This window comes from Sciurus vulgaris (genome assembly GCF_902686455.1).
Source record: "Sciurus vulgaris genome assembly, chromosome: 8".
NCBI classification, from domain to species: domain Eukaryota; kingdom Metazoa; phylum Chordata; class Mammalia; order Rodentia; family Sciuridae; genus Sciurus; species Sciurus vulgaris.
In genome coordinates, this window is record NC_136468.1 from 152,415,885 (window position 1) to 152,436,229 (window position 20,345).

General features: G+C 57.2%; 1 protein-coding gene across 1 annotated transcript in view; it reads right to left on the reverse strand.

Annotated features, from left to right (window-relative positions):
* STX2 (syntaxin 2) overlaps positions 1-20,345 on the reverse strand; it is a 149,453-nt gene that overhangs the window by 85,142 nt on the left and 43,966 nt on the right. Inside the window, exon 10 of the transcript XR_013765973.1 lies at positions 1,287-1,467. The gene's annotated coding sequence lies outside the window, so the exon portion shown is untranslated. The remainder of the gene's footprint in view (positions 1-1,286; positions 1,468-20,345) is intronic.

Sequence of the window (20,345 nt, forward strand, 5' to 3'; positions counted from 1 at the left end):
CCCAGGCTGACCTGTTACACACAGGGTCAGTGTGAGATGCTCCCTCCCCTCAGCACCCAGCCACTCCAGCTCAGAACTGACTAGGAAGGAGGAAGTTGCTCCAGATCTGGCCACAGAGGCCAGGGACGGGACTCCAGCCTCCGTCAGGGATCTTCCGTGTTCAGACTGAGCTCCCTCCTCCGTGACCCCCTCCGTCTGTGAAGAATAAATCTTCACTTAAGGGTGGGTGGGGGGCTCTAGTGAACAGTTCCTCCACAGGAGGCCATGGTGAGGCTGGACCCCAAGACTTTCACTCCCTCTCCCCCAATCTCCTTCCCCCTCCCTGACATCCTCAGAACCCACAGACCATCGGGGGCTGGGGAAACCCTGTGCTCCGTCCTCACAAACCTGCGATGGACCCCGTCTGCCCTCGGTCCAGTGTCCAGGTGGCCTGGTGAAGCAAGCCCTCATCCTCCCTTCCCCCCGGCCCTCCCAGGAGCCCGCCAACTCCAGGGACATGTGGCACCATCCCTGGGGACAGGGCTGAGCCTGCTTCTGGAGGTCCCAGCCGCTGGCCACCCAGCCGGGCTCTGCCCAAGCCTAACTTCCCAGGCAGGTAGTGCTGTGGACGCTGCATTGCCAGGTGGGAACGCAGATTGCAAGGGAACAGCCCGCGGCACACGGGCTCACACCACACACACCTCTGCCTGCTGGGGAACCCCTGTGTGACAGTCATGGGACCTGTACTGGCAAATTCGCAGCACGCGTTGCGACCTGGGCAGAGCCGCGGCCGCGCCGCCAGCCCCGTGGATGCTGCCCTGCATCCCCTCCCCACTCCGGCCCTAGGAGACTAGATCCTGCCCACCCGAGATGTCTCTGTCTGCAGAAGCCGACAGCCTGAAGGCCCTCTGCCCAGGGCAGCATCAAACTTTGCCTGGAGGGGCTTCTATGCAAAGCTGCGGACGGAGGGGATGCCTGAGCCACAGCGCCACCTCGGCCAACACCCTGCACTGCGCCAGAACCTGTCAGCCCTTCCCTTCCGAAATGGATCCATCCTTTCCAGACAGACAGCGGGGAGAGACCACACGCAGCCCGGCCGGAGCCGGCACCAGGCACCCAGCAGCCTGCCGGCCCCCTGCAGGCCCCCTGCAGCTGGCTCCCGGCGCTGAAGGGCATCCTCCAACCGCTGGAAAATAAACTTCGTCTGGCCAGAGTTTACGGCTATGCCCCTGCCATCAGCTCAGGCGCAAAAAGGCGAGGGGGAACGGGAAGCTATTTTTAGGAGAAAAAAATAAATCTCGACCTACCTTAGATGCGAGCAGGGCCAAGCCTCGAGGTCCACCGAGGAGCGACTGCAGTGCACTGTGTCACATTACAAACTGGGGAGGGGGGAGGGGGGACGGGGGCCAGCTAGGCGGCACCCAGGCAGCGTCACGGCAGCCAAGAGTCCACGCCGCTGGGATTCAGCTGGAATGATTCATTAGCTTTCTGCAGGCAGGTCGAGAGAGAGAGGGAGAGAGAGAGAGAGGGGCGGGGAGAGAGAGAGAGGGAGGGACAGAGAGAAAGGGAGGGACAGAGAGAGAGAGGGAGGGACAGACAGAGAGGGAGACAGAGGGGGGAGAGAGGGGGAGAGGGGGAGAGAGAGGGAGGATGTCATCCGCCATGCACACAACAGTAGCCAGAGCATTGGGACATGTCTTCACACACACACTCACACACATGCGTGCGCGCACACCCCAAGATGGCTCTGTCCCTTCGCTGCCTGCCAGTGTCTTTTTCACAGAGCTGTGGTCACAGGCTGCTTCAGACATGGAGGCTCACCAGCACCAGGCCCGGCAGGCCTTGGGGCTGGAGCATCTGCCTGGCCTGCGCAGCGCAAGGTCCCCCCCTGCAGGTCGCCAGGGGCCCCTGCGGCTGGGCGCAGGGCCTGCTGCCTCTGCCCTGCCCGCCCAGCAGCTCACATGCTGCCAGAGTGAAGCGGTGGTGCGCACCCAAGCTGCTGGGGCCGGCTGGCCTCCCCGCCCCAGGCCGCCCATCTCCTGTGCAGCCTGAACTCAGCGGCTACCAGATCCAGATATCCCACTACTTAGCAACAGAGGTGTGGGGAGAACGGCGTGCCCTGCGCACACAGTCACACACACACGCACACACACACACGCTCACTCCCAGGTGGGCCTCCCTGGCTGGTCATTTAAAGATGCTGAGTGACCAGGCTCCTCTGGTGGAGTCGCACCCTGGTCCAGCCCCACGGAAACCTGTCAGTGGCAACAGAGGACACCAGGAAAATGACCACCAATTGCAAGGGGAGGCCTGCGGGTGTCACCTGCTGGTCCTTCACACAGAAGGCGGGACTTCTGAGGTGCCCTCTGTTGCTCCTCTGACCACTAGGCCCACTCAATGGGCTAGAAATCCAGTGGCCACACTGGTGAGACCCAGCACCCTCTCTAGTCACTGTGGCTTTGCTACTGGTCTTGCATGGACCAGGGACCTAAAGCTAAAAGGCCAGAGGGACACCCCTTCCCAGGATGACATCCCCTCCCGTGGCCGGTGGGTGCCACCAGGGTTTCCCCAGCTGGGACTCGTCTGTTTCCTGAAGAGGGTCCTGAATGACGTGCTCTGAAGTTGCCTGCCAGATGGGATCCTCTCCCAGTGCCGGGTGTGCTGGGCACACAGAGCAGAGCTCCGGGCTGGCATCCAGCCAGGGCAGACTCCCACAGGTCCCCGCTGACCCCAATGTGGGACACACGGGCAGCTGAGGCCAGGCCTGTGGGCAGACAGTGGGTGCCCACTACACTCACCCCCCGAGGACCCCAGGAGGCAGCCCAGGCGCCCATGACCAAGGAGGTGCTCAGCACACGAGGTGTGTCCACAGGCTGGAGCTGTACGGAGCCAGGCCAGCTAAGAAGCCTGGCCCTCCTGTGCCAGATGACCCCTGAAACCACTGCTGAGTGACAGCAGCCAGACCCAGGAGGCCATGCCACATGATATGTCCACAAAGGGCCCAGAACAGCACATGGGGGTTGGGGCATTGCTGCTGACCGGTAGGGGATCATTCTGGGTGATCCAACGACCTGGATCCAGGCAGGGGTGGGGCTGCACAGCATTCCATGTGACAAATGCCCCCGGGCGCTCCCTGCAAGTGGCCAGTCAGGGGAAGTGCAGCTACACTGGCCCGGCCTGACCTGACCCCGTCTGTGTGACCTTGACGGGGCCAGCCTGTCCTTCACTACAAACATGTCCTGTTCACAGTGTTACGTTGCCTCCTCGGGTTTCTGGAGGGGAACAAGTAAAACCCCGACAGGAAGTGAAGCCGTGCCCCTGTAGGAGAGACTCCTCCTTTTAAACGCCGTCCGCTGATGTGCGATTGGCCTTCTCCAACATTCTCAGCAGAAAGGAGACACACTTCTGAGGCATCACGGAGATGGCGGAGACCTCGAGTCCAATGTTCTGAAACAACCAACTGCAGAGGGGTCCCCCTTACCTCAGTCAGGGGTGCCTGCCCACCCCCCTGTTGAGCTGACCCCATTGTGTGAACTGGACAACCGAGGCTCAGGGTGGGCTGTGGCAGCCGGAAGCCACACAGGAGGTGAAGCCTCCGCTCTTGGTGGGTTCCATTTTCACAACCAGCAGACCTGCGTATGAAGCTGGGAACTAACAGAGCAGAGGCTTCCCTGGGCTCCGAGAAGGAGGAAGGCGGGTTCTGCGCCTGCTCTTCCCAGTCCTGAAACCAGAGCCGTGTGGCAGCGACCAGCTCCCCTGGAGAACCAGAGGGCCCAGGCCCCCGGACGCAGATCGCGGGCAGCCCGCAGCACGACCGCGCAGGCATTGCTGCCACCGCCCGCAGGCTGCCAGAGCGCTGGCGAGCCACACTCCCTCCACTGGTCCCCTCCAGTGCCACAAGCCCTGGCCCCGTGGCAGGCAAGCAGGGGACACGGCCTTTTGGGTTTCCCGCCCTCCGTGTGGCTGAGGCACAGCGGGCATTGTCCACTTGGAACTGCTGCCCAGCAAAGCACGGATCATTCTGGTCGCCATGCAGTTCTGAGGGCTCAGCACTAACGGGAATCCGGCCGCGCAGGCGGCCAAGACCAGGTCTGTGCTGATACAGCACCAGCGCCTCTGCCGCCCCAGCTGGCAGCTGCAGGGAGCCAAGGCCAGCGTCCACCTGTGGCCACCCACGTCTCATCGAGCAGCGCCTTGAAGGCAGGGTCCACCTAGGCCAGCACTGTGCTGCAGCTGTCTCTCAGAAAAATCCAAGCAACGATCTGTGTGTGTGGTGGGCGGCAGAAGTCACGCGGCGGGGGAGACGAGGCGGCCGTCACCCAAGTCCAGGGAAGAGCGGGAAGAGCGGTCACTGACAGAACTGGAGAGGATGGATGGGGACATGGGGGGAAAGGGGGACAAGATGGGTGGGGTGAGTGGAGTCAGATGGGATGGGACTGGTGGGTGAAATGGGTGGTGTGGTGGAATAGGGTGGGATGGACAGTGGAAATGGCTGGAGCGGATGGGATGGGATGGGATAGGATTGGATGAAATGGGTGGGATGGAGTGGGATGGATGGGGTGGGTGGGGTGGGATGATGGCATGGGATGGATGGATGGGGTGGATGGGAGGGATGGATGAGGTGGATGGGAGGGATGGGAGGGATGGGAGGGATGGATGAGGTGGATGGGAGGGATGGAAGGCATGGATGGGAGGGATGGGAGGGATTGATGGGAGGGATGGGAGGGATGGGAGGGATGGGAGGGATGGGAGGGATGGATGGGATGGATGGGAGGGATGGGAGGGATGGGAGGCATGGATAGGAGGGATGGATGAGGTGGATGGGAGGGATGGATGGGATGGATGGGATGGATGGGAGGCATGGGAGGGATGGGAGGCATGGATGGGAGGGATGGATGGGATGGATGGGAGGGATGGGAGGGATGGGAGGCATGGATGGGAGGGATGGATGGGATGGATGGGAGGGATGGGAGGGATGGATGAGGTGGATGGGAGGGATGGGAGGCATGGATGGGAGGGATGGATGAGGTGGATGGGAGGGATGGATGGGAGGGATGGGGTGGATGGGAGGGATGGATGGGAGGGAGGGATGGGAGGGATGGATGGGATGTATGGGAGGCATGGATGGGATGTATGGGAGGGATGGATGGGAGGGATGGGGTGGATGGGAGGGATGGATGGGAGGCATGGATGGGAGGGATGGATGGGAGGGATGGATGGGAGGGATGGGGTGGATGGGAGGGATGGATGGGAGGCATGGATGGGAGGGATGGATGGGATGGATGGGAGGCATGGATGGGAGGGATGGATGGGATGGATGGGAGGCATGGATGGGATGGATGGGAGGGATGGATGGGAGGGATGGATGGGAGGGATGGGGTGGATGGGAGGGATGGATGGGAGGGAGGGATGGGAGGGATGGATGGGATAGATGGGAGGCATGGATGGGAGGGATGGATGGGATGGATGGGAGGCATGGATGGGATGGATGGGAGGGATGGATGGGAGGGATGGATGGGAGGGATGGGGTGGATGGGAGGGATGGATGGGAGGCATGGATGGGAGGGATGGATGGGATGGATGGGAGGCATGGATGGGAGGGATGGATGGGATGGATGGGAGGCATGGATGGGATGGATGGGAGGCATGGATGGGAGGGATGGATGGGAGGGATGGATGGGAGGGATGAGGTGGATGGGAGGGATGGGAGGCATGGATGGGAGGGATGGATGAGGTGGATGGGAGGGATGGATGGGAGGGAGGGATAGGGTGGATGGGAGGGATGGATGGGAGGGATGGATGGGGTGGAAGGGAGGGAGGGATGGGAGGGCTGGGAGGGATGGATGGAGTGGGGTGGGATGGGTCAGGTGGATGGGATGGGTGGGATGGGTGGGGTGGGGGAATTCTGGTGAGCCCACCTGGTTCAAGTACCACCAGGAAATCCAGGTGACACTGTGTGGCTGGTGCTGTGCCTGCTGCGCTGTGGAGGCTTCTGCGGAGGAGCCGCCTCCCCCTCAGAGCTCACAAGGGCGACTGGAGCAGCTCTGTCTCCACACGTCAGGCTCCTCGCTCCCTGCACTCATGCTCCTGGTGCCAGGCACTGTAGGAGGAGCCACCATGGCAGTGTGTCTCCTGGTCACAGGGTCACAGAGCGACTCAGTGCACAGAGCAGAGGGAGTGTAGAGGAAGCTGCCTTGCCGTGAAGGCCAGTGACAGCTTACACCCAGAGGTGACGGGGAATCAACAAAACATGCCCCACTAAATCCAACTGTGACCCCAACTCCACTTCCTCTTTGCCAGGTCCCAAAAAATGCCCACAGCTTCTCAGATACCACCAGGACCAGGGAAAGTCTCAGTGGAAAAACACAACCGTCTTAAGTGATTCAGTTAAAGTAACTTCTGTGAGTAAATTTTGTGAACATAATGCCAGGGTCCTTTCCAGGACCTTGTAAGAGCTTATACAAGTGAGGGTCTGATACTGACACCTCACTGTTTTCGTGATAAATCTGCCTCTGGACCAAGGTAAGGACCACATTGCTTAATATATAAAGAGCTCTTACAAATCACTAAGAAAAGACCAGAAATCCATTATAAAACCTGGCAAAGATGTGGTCACAAAGTTTAGCACCCTGATTTAAAAAAAAAAAAAAAGGCCTATTGCTATATTACAAATTCTAAAATGTATTAAGTAAAAGAAAAGCAAAGACTATGTCTTGCTTTTTTTGATGCAATCAAACTGGGGAGACTCACCAGAATTCCCACCCAGCCCAGATGGCCATTTGTGTTTGTGGAGGAAAGGGCTGCCTGTGGCTGTCTCAGGGAGTTTACCACAGCAGAAGCAGTGACTGCCTCTCCAGAGAGAGATGGGGGCTGACGTGTGAGAGTGGAAGATCCTGCTGCTTCTCTTTTACCCAAAGCACTGTTCATTATACTGCATTTAAAATAAAGCCTGGGACTGGGGAGATAGCTCAGTTGGTAGAGTGCTTGCCTCATATCACAAGGCCCTGGGTTCAATCCACGACGCCGCAAAAAAATGAATACATAAATTAAATAAAACCTTACAGATATTAAAACGCCCTTGCTGGACGTGTACTACATGTTAAATACCACATCCCACAAACTTCACACCTACAGAATGTAAGCAGCCTGCTGTGGCCAGCTTTCCATCTCTGTAACCAAAATACTCATCAAAGACAACTTAGAGGAGGAGAAGCTTATTTGGGGCCCACAGTTTCTGAGGTCTCAGTCCGTAGATGGCCAACTCCAATGCTCTGGGCCCAGGTGAGGCAGAACATCATGGCGGAAGGGCCACTCAGAGGGATGCTGTTCAGCTCATGGTGGAGTCAGGGAGCAGGAGACAAAGACAAAGGGGGCTGCAGGGAAGATACACCCCTCCAGGGCAGCCCGGGTGACCCACCTCCTCCAGCCAGGCCCCACCTGCCCACATTACTGCCCAGTCAGCCCATTCACCTGAAGAGGCTGTAGCTCTTACCACCCAGTCACCTCCCCTGCATTGACAGGGACCCGTCTCCAAACCGTAACATGGCCTAAGACAAAAAGGACCCCGGTAATCCACCAAACGGCACTTCCCACATGAGTGGCAAAGGCAGATGTCCAGCCTAGACACAGAGCTGCGGATGTCCAGCCTGGACGCATAGCTGCGGGGGCTTCTGGGTGTGGGCTGTGCTCCACCCTCCAGCTGTCTCTGCACTGCCTGAGCACTGAGCATCAGAAGGACACTCAGACACAGGAGGGGTGTGTCCTGGGCCAGGGGACTTCCCACTGAGTGACCACAGTGGTCACAGCGGCCCCTTCTGAGACTGAGCAACCGCTGCACAGCAGGGCTTCCGGCCCAGCTGCCCATCCCGTTAGGAAAGGTACAGGAAGGGTGTCTCAGCCCAGCATGGCAGCACAGATGAGCCCTGTGGGGGACCAGTCCTCACGGCCGCCACACTGCATGGTTCCTCTGCCTCCCTCCATCACATGGAGAAGAGAAGGTTCACCTGGGAGCAGAGAAAACACATGGTCACGGACAAGGAGGAAGCAACTACAGCATTTTTCTTTCATTCGATGGGAAATTTCTACCAGGAATTTGAAAACTGTGTGTCTCTCCAAATACAGAGCAGATGAGACCAGCCCCCGATGAGCAGCCCGGTAGGAACCAAGAAGCTGAAGTGGGATGTGCGGAAGCAGGAGGCTTCCAAGAGATCAAAGCTCAGATCAGAGTCTGGAAAGTCAGAGGTCCCAGCAGGCCACGAACAGCCCAGCTCGGGAGCGTGAGACACGGTGTGGCGGCCTCTCGCCTTCCCTTAGGAGGGACACGGGACAAAATCAAGGATCATTCACTCTCCACCCAAGTCCACTGTTAGGACAGTGAGAGAGGAGAGCGCCGGCCCCTAGCCAGAAGGGGGCCCTGCTGCTGCAGCCTGGAGGGCTGGCCCCAGGTCGTAAACATGAGGGCGCTGCGCAGGGGCTCCAGGATCCAGGGCCGCAGGCCGCTCCTCCTGAGGCCGCTTGCGTTCTGTGGCTCTGGTTGGTACAGGATGTGCAGATGAACTGTCCATTTCAACTTTTAAAAATAAAGCTCCAGTCCTCCGTGGAAAGGGGAAAAATTGGAACACGTGTAGACGGGACGTGGTCTCCACCCGCCAGCATCTCCTTGTCAGAGCCAGGGAGCCCCAGGGGTGTGGCCCTGAGATGGCAGTGCCAACACCCTGCTTCCCCACTGGGGTCCAGGGACAAAAATGCCACCCCTTGGCGGCACCTGTCCAACAGCATCACAAAGTGATGATAGTCTCTGGTCCTGTGGCGAAATCTTCCACCAACCTCCCTCCTGGGAAAAGAGACCAACAGATTGTCCCCAACCAACACGCATGCCCACCATCCCAGGTGGAGCCCACAGGCACTCTCTGGGCCGTGGGCTTTCTGGGGCCATCCCCAAGAGTGTGGGACTGGACACCTGGGGTTCTTGTGTCACCAAGAGCCAGTTTCTGTGCGACACTCTGGTCCAGAGCTGCCCTGCCCAATCCAGGTCAAGCCGCCCACTCCGCAGAATCACAGGGTGCTGAGCAAATGAGCGAATGACCACATGCTCCCGGCAGCAAGTCCCTGGAGCGTGCCTCTCGGTGACGAAGATTCTCCTCCTGAAACGTGGCTAATTGGGACATTAAATATAAACATCCTGATTCACTTAATTTTCCTCCTGGGACGTGATATCCTGTGCCTACAAGACACAGGAATTCTGGAAAGTGGCTCCCTGATGTCGACACCACACTGGGGGGACGTCATCTGGCTTTTGGGGCCAAGCAGACCATGGGAGCAGAGGGGAGAGGCGGAGGGAGGCTGTGGCAATGGGGCAGCTCAATTCCAGGCAAACCCAGCCAACCAAGGAGACGGGGGCGCCAGGCAGGCTTTCTTCCTCACAGTCCACCCGGAGCTCTGGAGACCGCACAGCAGGCCACGGCGGACTTTGTGTCCTCCTTTGAAATCCCTGTGCCAACAAAGCTCAGAGTCACGTCCCTGAGCGCAGAAGATCGCCATCAGGGGAAACTCTGGGTTTCCAGGGACAATCAGGGGCAGTGGTGAACATGTGGGTCCACGAGGGACTTCCCGGGGCCGCCACCTGTTGTATAAACAAAGTTTTATTGGGCTGTGGCCACGCCTGCCAGCTGCTGCAGGTCCTGGCAGCCGAGATGCTCATGGAGGGATGCTGCGGACACAGGCTGAGCCCTGGTCAGAGGCCCTGTGCCCTTGCTCATCTGCGTGTTTGCTTCTCATCAAAAGATCTCCAAATATGAATTGTCAAACTGTCATGGGGCATGAACCAGCCCCCCCACGAGATGCTGAATTCACACAGGGCTTCAGGGTCCACCTGGTGAGCACAGGAGCACCACAGAGGCAGACAGCAGCCAGAGCAGGGGTCCCCGAGGGACGCGCCTCCCCCAGCCCATGCCACAAGCAGGGACGCCAGGGCCATTCTGAGAGAAGCACACAGGGCACCCACAGGCAAGGCCAGGCCAGGGCAGACAGGACTGGCAAGCAGGGCGGGAACGGTCCTGGACTCAGGAGACTGACCAAGCATGTGCCATGCCGTCCCGGAGTAGACTTGGGGAAGCAACAGCTCTACGGGACACTGTGGGGCGAAGGACAGGCGCTACCGGTGTGACTTAAGGCTGCAAGCTGTGTTGTGGTTGAGCAGACCACGTCCGCATCCTCAGAACCAAGGGATGCTTGGGGAGAGGGCAGGGATCTGCAGTGCCTTGCAAACAGGTCTGGGAGCACACAGCCCCCGTCCTCTCCCTCACCCTCTGCGTGTATAGATAGGTGGCTGGAGTGACAGACAACAGGTAAGCAGCTAGGAAGATTGATAGAGGGATGACATATGTAGACAGACAAAACCTAGAAAGACGGAGAGATAGGCAGAGTATAGATATGGATAGAAAGGTCACAGATACAGACATGATTGATTGACAGATGACAGAGATAGACAATAGATATGTATAGATGATAGGTGGATAGATAGGTTATAGGTATATGATTAACAGATGATAGATGGTAGAGACAGATGGTAAAGATAGGTAGATAGATTAGTGATAGATAAATGATAGACAATAGATAGATGATAGATGACTGATAGATGATAGGTGTATGATGGATGGATGATGGATGATGGATGATAGATAGGCAGACAATGGATGATAGATGACAGAGACAGACGGCAGGCAGGGTGTCCAGCACAGCCATATTCTAAAGGAGGTCCCTTTCCTGGAGGCCTCTCTGGCCCTCTGGCACTGTCCTCCTCACTGTCTCAGGCTTGCTGAGATTGTCCAGTTGTACAGGCAGCTCTTGGCTCAGGCTGTATTCTGCAGAGCCCATGGTGTGCTTGGGGCCCTTGCTGGTGGTGACCCATCTTTCTCTCATGTGGCATGTCCCCCTGCTCCGTGGAGGCCCCAGTGGAGGCCAGCCCTGTCCAGGTGCCACCCCTGCACTATCGCCTTTTGCTCACCTCTGTCCCAGCCTCACCTGGAGGCCCAATCAGTCCTGCCAGCACCTCACACAGCTGAGGAAACCACCACCCCTGGCGCCACCTGATGACCTCCTCCCAGAGCCTCTGCATCTAAGATAAGAGAAGAGCAGACTGCAGTCTTTCCGACCAGAGTGGCTGTGCAGGGTCGGCCTTGCTTCCCAGGTGATACACCAGCTGCGCCACGTGGAAAATACAGAAGAAACCAGTGCAACCCAGCAATCCCACAGGAGCCCCTGGAAACGCCGCGGCTCCTGCTCGGGGCCTGCCTTTGCCTGCTAGTCTTTCTGCACACTATTGTACATGCCGTCACACATACTGTGCGCACGCTGAACCCTTTACATGTGTTTCTATGCATGCATGACATTACGGGAAGGTCGTTGCTCTTTGATTTTGCCTTCTTAAATTCTGACTTGCTCTACTGAATGAACACGGCCCCCTAGCATGACTCTTATCTTTCAGGGAGAAGCAGTGGGGACATCCCCAGCTCCTGCAAGGTTCAACTTCCACTGTTGGACATTTCCCAAGACTCTGGGTGACACTCTGAGTGTGATGTGGCTCCTCAGCAACTTACTCTGGGAGACAGCCTGGGTCAGTTGATGTGGCCACCTGTGTGGGTCCAACTCCCCTTCCGGCTCAGGAGCAGTGGCTCTCTCCCCACCTCCTTACACCATAGGACGAACGCTCACAAAGCATGCTCACAAGTTAGATGGGGCATCTCCTGGCTGGCACTTAGCTGCCTGGAGGCAGCATGGGGAGCTCTTGCTCCTGAACTGTGGAGCCAGGGACTGGGCTCCAGCAAAATCCCAAAATGGCCACAGACCAGCTGGGGGATGTTGGGCAAGTCGCCTAAACCTGACGTGCCTCCATTTCTTCATCTATATGTAGGGAATAGAGTACAGGAGAGGCTGAGACCAGGTCCCAGTACCTGGTAGAACTGTGGAAGGACCCACTATCACATGGTAGCACTGTGCAAGCCCTCACCATTACTCAGCAGCACTCTGAGTGTGTTCACTATCACAGCCGTACTGTGTGAGCACCACTATCACTCAGTGGCATTGTTTGCCATCACTCAGTATTGGTGTGCAAGCACTATGACTGAGCAGCACTGTGCAAGCACTATCACTGAGCAGCACTGTGCAAGCACTCACTATCACTCAGCAGCACCATGAGAGTCCACCAGTACTGTCATTCCTCAGCTAATTAATACGGTGCACACTTTCCCAATCTTCTGCCCAGCTGGGCAGATTGCATCACCCCAAGCTCATGGTGGTTCTCCTAATATGATCTTATTGATAGTGATCAATGCTGGTTTCCATGGCATTGCCATTAGGATGATGTGGTCCCAGTGCACCTGACAGAGTGGAAAAGAGGTCAGGATGCGCACATGAGTTGGCAACTTTCAATTGTGCAGTTTGGGGACAATGCTTTCGGTTTCAAAGGAAAAAATAAGACGGGTTCCTGGGCGGGAACAGCTGGGTCGAAGCCAAGCAGGTCACTCATTGCTGCCTCTGGGGCAGCACAGGCCAGTACTCACTGCACAAGTCTTTCACCTTTTTTAAGAAATCCCATAAAAATTGCCAAGGGGCATGGAACTGCAGAGCAGGGTGCTGGGTGACATAAGCCAGGCACAGAGCCAAGGCCGGCATGCTGTCCTGAGGGCGGACCCTAACGATGCAGTCCACTGAGGGCAGCATGGTGGTCAGGAGAGACTGGACGGCAGCAGAAGGGGCGACCCCGTGCTGCAGCACAGTAGGGACCCGAGCTCCTGGCAATGTGCTACATGGTTTATAAAGAACTACAAGAGGGGAGTTCCGAGTTTCCCAAAACAAGTGACTCACGGTTAAGGCAATGGAAGTGCCAATCACCCTGACTTAGATTTATACATGCATCAAGTCATCACACCCACCAAGAACAATTATTGTGTTCATTAAAAACAAAAATAAAGGAAAACGCCCCACCGGAGGGGACTGTCTTACGGTGCCTTCCGTCTCCATGCTGGACGCACCACTTCCCAGGGTCCGCGACTAGTCTTCCTCCACCAATGTGAGCCTTTCCACCGGCTCTTGTCTACAGCTTTGCTCCCTGCAGGAAACTGAACTGCTGTGGGGCCCTCAGCCACCACTTCTGCACGAGACCCCCTCTGCCTCCAGCTCTCTGCCAGGGGTACACGCTCACGTGGAGCACTCCCCAAAGCCCCTACCCTACACTCAACAGATCAAAGCTGGGGGCATCCTCCTCCTCCTGGTTTCCCCACCCAGCCCCTGTGCATCCATAGCAGCAGCCTGGACCTTCCTCCCGTCTGCACTGAGGCCACAGTAGCCACCCCAAGAACCACCCTGGCACAAGGCAGCTGCACTACCAAGAATCAAGCCTGGCCTCGCACCACCTGGCCTGTGCCCTGCCCTGCAGCTTCATCAGCAAGACCGGAGGGGCAGGGAGGAGGTGCAGCTCCCAAGAAGCTTGGGAATTCAAAAGGGGCAGACTCCTGCAGGGCCTCCAGACAAGCCCTTGTTTTGCGTGGCCACCTACCATTCCACAACTGCTCCCTCCATGCCACCTCCAACAGGATTGCTCCAGTCACTGAGGATGGAGGGAAACTTCCCAGGCCCTTCCCAGGAGGCCCTGCCCAGGCCAGCTCAGGCCAGCACAGCCGGCTCTCCCTACCCTGTTGACAGCAAGAATGCCCTGGCTGTCCTGGGATCCCTGCAGGGCTCCAGTGTCGCTCTTGGACAAAAGCATTCCTGACAGGGATCCTCAGGGAGTGGGTCCTGCTGGGTTCGCTAATGCGTTACTCCTGTACACTGGCTCTGGAAGCCCTGCGTGCCAAGGGACCCCACCCTCAGAAGCAAAATGGGTCTTGACAGGCGACACAACTCAATGAGAAAATGGAATGTGATTGACAGGCTCCACTGATTCAAGGTTTTTAAGAAAACAGTTGCCAAGGAGAAAAAGAAGCCACATTCCACAGCTGGGCAAAAGGCCCGGACTCGGGCTCTGACAGGGCGCCCTCCACTGTCCATCAGTGCCCTGATGCCACCAGAGAGACCGCAAAGACAGAAGCCCTGTGGGGAGCAGAGGTCAGGGTCCAGCCCCTAGTCCTCAAGAGGGGACAGTGGCCATTTTGAGGTAGATTCGTGGGGGTGACCATAGCTCACCACAACCTACGGCACAACTGTGAGCAAGGAGTGAGAAACTGCCAACCCAGCACGGATGGTGGCAGCCATCTGCTGGCTCGCCACGCAGACACGCCCCAGACATCACACCACGCCCCATATCAGACCACGCCCAGCCATGCCCACACATCTCACCACGCCTCACATCAGACCACGCCCACACATATCACCACACCCACACATATCACCACGCACCACATCAGACCGCGCCACACATATCACACTATGCCCCACCATAACACCATGCCCACATCAGACCACGCCCCACATCACACCAAGACCCACATCACACCACACCCCACACATCACACCATGCCTCGCATCAGACTACGCCCGCACATCAGACCATACCCCACACATCACACCACGCCCACACATCACACCATATCCCACACATCACACCACGCCTCACATCAGACCATACCCCACACATCTCACCACGCCCACACCTCACCACGCCCCACACACCTCAACACGCCCACACATCTCACCACACACCACACATCTCACCACGCCCACACATCTCACCACGCCCACACATCTCACCAGGCACCACATCTCACCACGCACCACATCGCACCACGCCCACACATCTCACCACGCCCACACATCTCACTATGCCCACACATCTCACCACGCCCACACATCTCACCACGCCCACACATCTCACCACGCCCACACATCTCACCACGCCCACACCTCACCACGCCCACACATCTCACCACACACCACACATCTCACCATGCCCACACATCTCACCACGCACACACATCTCACCACGCCCACACCTCACCACGCCCACACATCTCACCACGCCCACACATCTCACCACGCCCACACATCTCACCACGCACACACATCTCACCACGCACACACATCTCACCACGCCCACACCTCACCACGTCCACACATCTCACCACGCCCACACCTCACCACGCCCACACCTCACCACGCCCACACCTCACCACGCCCACACATCTCACCACGTCCACACATCTCACCACGCCCACACCTCACCACGCCCACACATCTCACCACGCACCACATCTCACCACGCCCACACCTCACCACGCCCACACATCTCACCACGTCCACACATCTCACCACGCCCACACCTCACCACGCCCACACCTCACCACGCCCACACCTCACCACGCCCACACACCTCACCACGCCCACACATCTCACCACGCCCACACATCTCACCACACACCACACATCTCACCACGCCCACACATCTCACCACGCCCACACATCTCACCACGCCCACACCTCACCACGCCCACACATCTCCCAACGCTCCACACACCACACTGCACCCCACACGGCCACGGCAGGTGAGTGGCCACTTGTTCGAGGAGGTGGGTGCCACCCGCCCGCTCTGATCGGAGTGCCCTGCCTGGTTCTAGCGGGCACACTGCTTCCCGTGAATTCAGAGGACCAACTTCTGAAAAGCAGCTTTGTGGGATTATCTACGCACCAGGAAACAGACCCGCCTTGAGGGGGCCTGGATGACCACCGCCATCAGAACGCAGCTCTACTCGCCTGTGCTGCCCCAGACGCTTTCATCCTCCCCTGGGGCCAGAGCGCCCTGCACCGCCCGCACCCCGCCTTCCCTGGGTGCTCACAGGCTGGCATCAGCAGGACGGCTTTCACGTCTAGTGCTTCTGCAGGTCTGTCCCTCGGGCATGGGTCAGTCTGGAAGTGCTGGGCGCTGCTTCTGTGGGTGCTAACCCACACTTGCTGGCTGCCACCTGCTGGTGGACACTGGGTTATTTCCTGTCTTCCGCTGTTTTGATTAACTTATGAGGAACATTGTGCAGGGTCACGTGTGTGTTTCCGCTGCTCCTGGGGAACCCGAGGGACCATGCCCTCTGGCCAGCAGAGGCAGGGCTTCCAGCATCTCCACATGGGCCCACAGGGCTGTGGCCTTCTTGCCTCCACCGCCTCTGGGCAGACCCCTTTTCTCTGGCCTCTTCCTCATCCTGGACACTGAAGTCCCCATTAAGAGGTTGCTCCTCTGTCTGCCCCACAGTTGTACAAAGCATTTTCCTTAAATTACTAAGTTAGCTGCAACATTTAAACGCAAAGAGGGCTCATGTGAAGACCCAGATGCTCAGTTTTCCTCAACACCAGGTGGTGCTGGAAACTGGAGGCACCAGCCTCTCCTGGGCAGGCCTCACCTCCAGCCAGTCGGCCTCCCTCCCACAGCCTCTGCCCTTCTCCGGTTGGCATTAATTACCACTTGCCCACAGTGTGATTATCACCAAGTGGAAACAAATGAAATTTTTCTTAAACCCACATGTCCATCAAAATTGGGGAGCACAATAATCCTAGTCACATAGAAGCCAAGATGGGAGAAAAGGAAGCTCCCTTGGGAAAGCAAAGGTGGCCCCTGTGCCTGAAGACCTACTCAGTTCCCACCTGGGCGGCTACCATGCGGCTGGCCCAGGCCTTGCTCCATTCACCCAGGAACCGGCAGTGAGTACAGAGCACACTGCAGTCCGCCAGACACCCCAGGGCCACAGGCAGCAGAAATGTGTGAGAGCCAGGTGGGCTTCAGAGCAAGGAAGGCAGAGCAGGTGAGGAAACATGGGGCTTCCAGGCCAGAGGGCCAGGGACAGCCTGTGCAGGAGGTGGCCCGAGTCGAGCCCTGCCCCGAGTGAAGGAGTGAGCCACATGGCACCTGGGGAAGAAGCTCCCAGAGGGGAGGGGAAGGGAGGGGAGGAGTTTTTACCTGACTCTAAGCAGGCAAGAGAACACTCAAAACGACTTCTATACTGCAACCCCGGTCTGCCCAGGAAGCTCGGGTCGGCAGCAGCTCAAAAGCCAGCTGCCAACCAACAACTCTCACATCCGACCCCAAAAGTAATGCCCTGAAAGGTACACAGCATCATCCCCACTGTGCAGATGGGAAAACAGACTCCCTGGCCTCTCGGCTGCTGGCCGACACCCAGCAGCGTGGTGCTGCTTCTGTCCCCTGGCCTCCTCCCCCGGGGCCCTCCTTTTCATCTCTTCTCTCTTTGAACCTTGCTCCTTACTTTACTGGGGTTCTGTTTTTAGATGTGGGGTGATAGTCAGGAAACAGAGATCGCCCATTTTTCTACTAAAGAAAGTTGCAGGTAAGGAACCATGAACCAGAACTGCAGAACTGCAGTGTGACTTCAGGGAGCAGTTGGCGCACTGTGCAAGGCGGAGGGCTGAGGCTGGGAGGAGCCTCCGGGGACAGCCTGCTGCGGGTGGCAGGGATGTTGCCATGCGGTTCTGGGAAGGCTGGAGCAAAAGTGCTGCAAGGCCATCACACGGACAGTGAGGAAGTATCCTGGGGTGTGGACAGGAACTAAAGGAGAACCTAACGCAGAAGGAAGGAGAAAGCAGGGGCAAAGCCAGAAGGAGAAGCAAAGCAGGAACAGGAAGTGAAGCAGGACTGGAGGGGAAGCAGGAACAGGAAATGAAGCAGGAACAGGGAGTAAAGTAGGACTGGAGGGGAAGCTGGAACAGGAAATGAAGCAGGAACAGGAAGTGAAGCAGGACTGGAGGGGAAGCTGGAACAGGAAATGAAGCAGGCACAAGACCCACAGGAAGGAGCCACTGCATCCTCCTCCTCCACCCTCCTGCCTGCTGCGTCCTCAGGCAGCAGCTGACTGGTCAGGAGTATGGTTCCCACGTCCCAGTCCAGCACCCCAAAGCTGAGGACAGCAGGAGGGCTCTCGCCTGAACACCAGACAGAAGAGCCTACGGGCAGTCTAAATAACAGTGCCAGTCCACACAACGCCCACCTTCCTGTTGCGGGCACATGTCCAGAGTGCGGTGGACAGCAGCCGAGGCTTGCTGGGCGCTTAGTGGGTGCCAGGTGCTGTTTTCAATGCTGGGCGTGTCTTAACTCCTTTAGTCCCTAACAGCCCCATGGGGTAGGTGCTACCATCACCCCACCTTACAGAAGAAGCAGGGCTGGGGCTTAGTGAGGCCCCAGGTCACACCAGGGTTGGGGCCGGGGTAAGGCAAGACAGAGTCCTGGGCACAGAACCCAGGCAGGCACTCTCTCAGGGGCCAGCCTACACTGACCACTGAGGATGCGCCTCCTGAGTCCACCCGTCAGCCCAGTCCAGACCCTGCACCATGACCAGTACCTGTTAGGTGCAGCACTTGAGTCCGGCCGTGTGGCTCCAGACTCCCTGCTCATGACCACTAAGTAAAGTACCAACTACCCTGAGCCCAAGAAAGTCCAGCACATAGAACAAAAAATGCACACAGAAGAGCTCATTCGACACAGCCATGTCCCTGGTTTGCATGTGGACTCTGCACGTCAGTGAGCGCCCGGCCCACTTGTCATCCCAGCCACTCTTCCTTCCACACCCAGCCTGCTGCAGGGGTCCACCCAGCCCGCCACCCACTCTCAACAGGGAGACCGTGCTGTCATTTTGCTTCAGGTGTTGGGGATGTGACTCGGTGGCAGTGTGCATGCTGTGCCTGAGGCCCTGGGTGTGATCCTCCACACTATAAAAATATTTAAAATGTCATTTAAAAATCAGAGTGTGTCTTCAAAGATGCGTTCAGTTATGCTCAGTTCCCACAACAACCCTCATCTTTATGGACAAAAGTAGGTTCCAAACTACCGACGTGTGATTGAGCAGGACCAGGAAGTGTGGGGCCTGCGGTCCCCACAGCCAGGTCCACGGTGCAGCAGCCCTAGCTGTCTGCCGAAGCCCAGTTCAGAAGCGACTCATGGAGACTGGACTGTGCTGGGGGCTTCCGAACAGGCCCCGGAATTGACCTCCAGCAATCATGACTTGTTATTCACAAGGAGAGTCAATTTCCTGCAATAGTCGAATCCAGCTAAGATGTGTTTCATCTGCTGGAACATTCAGCAGATGAGAGCCCGGGAAGCAGCCTGGCTTCAAGGAAATGGTGCCGCTGCACCCCAGTGCCCCGAAGACCCTGCGCACACGGACTGCTCCAACCAGGGGCGTCTGTCGGGGTGTAAGGGCCGCCTGCTGAGCGTTTACCACCCAGAAGGGCAGTGCTTCTTGTTCCTTCCCAGGACAGCAAATGACCTGCTGGGGCACTGCTGGCTTGGAAATAGCGGGAGAGACCTTCAGAAGGGACGAGGTCACCAGCACAGCCCACACGTCTTGAAGTCCAAGTACATGCCACACCCGAGGCAGACACAGCAAGGTCGCAGGGCTGGCACGTCCCACTCAGGAGGCCTTCCTCCATGGTCACAATCACAGCATCTCAGAATGTCACCCGAGGAGCTTGTCAGGTGGCCGCCAGGGACATTCTGCTCACACGTGGGGGCTGAGGCCCAAAGAAGACAGCCAAGCGAGGATGCCAGGCAAGATGCCCACAGAGGCACCAGGCTTCAGTATGCCAGTGGGACACAAGACACAGAATACCGCAACTTGCCTCTGATTGTAAACTCGACTTCTCAGTTAAGAAAAGCGGGGGCGGTCTATGAATCTAGTCATTTGAATACTTTCTTCTTTCTTCTTTTTGCTCTAATTAGAGCAAATTCTACATGAGAGTAGAATGCATTTTGTCACATGGTACACAAATGGAGCTCAACTTCTCCTTCCTCTGGCTGAAGGGTACTGAGTCACACCAGTCGTGTGATCATACATGTACACAGGGTAGTAATGTGAGTCTCATTCCACCCTCCTTCCCATCACCACTGCCCCACCCACCCCTCACTCCCCTCCGCACAATCCAAAGTTCCTTCATTCTTCCCCCCACCCCACTATGGATCAGTATTTGCTTTCAGAGAAAACATTCAGCCTTTGGTGTTTTGAACTTGACCTATTTCACTTAGCATGATATTTTCCAACTTCATCCATTTACCAGCAAATGTCATAATTTTATTCTTCTTTATGGTTGAGTAATATTCCATTGTGTATATATACCACAGTTTCTTTATTCATTTGTCAATTGAAGGACATTCTAGGTTGGTTCCACAATCTAGCTATTGTGAACTGAGCTGCTATGAACATTGATGTGGCTGCATCACTGTAGTATCCTGATTTTAAGTCCTTTGGGTGATTTTAAGTCTGAGGAGTGGGATAGCTGGATCAAATGGTGGGTCCATTCCAAGTTTTCTGAGGAATCTCCATACTGCTTTCCAGAGTGGCTGCACCAATTTGCAACTCCACCAGCAATGTGTAAGTGTGCCT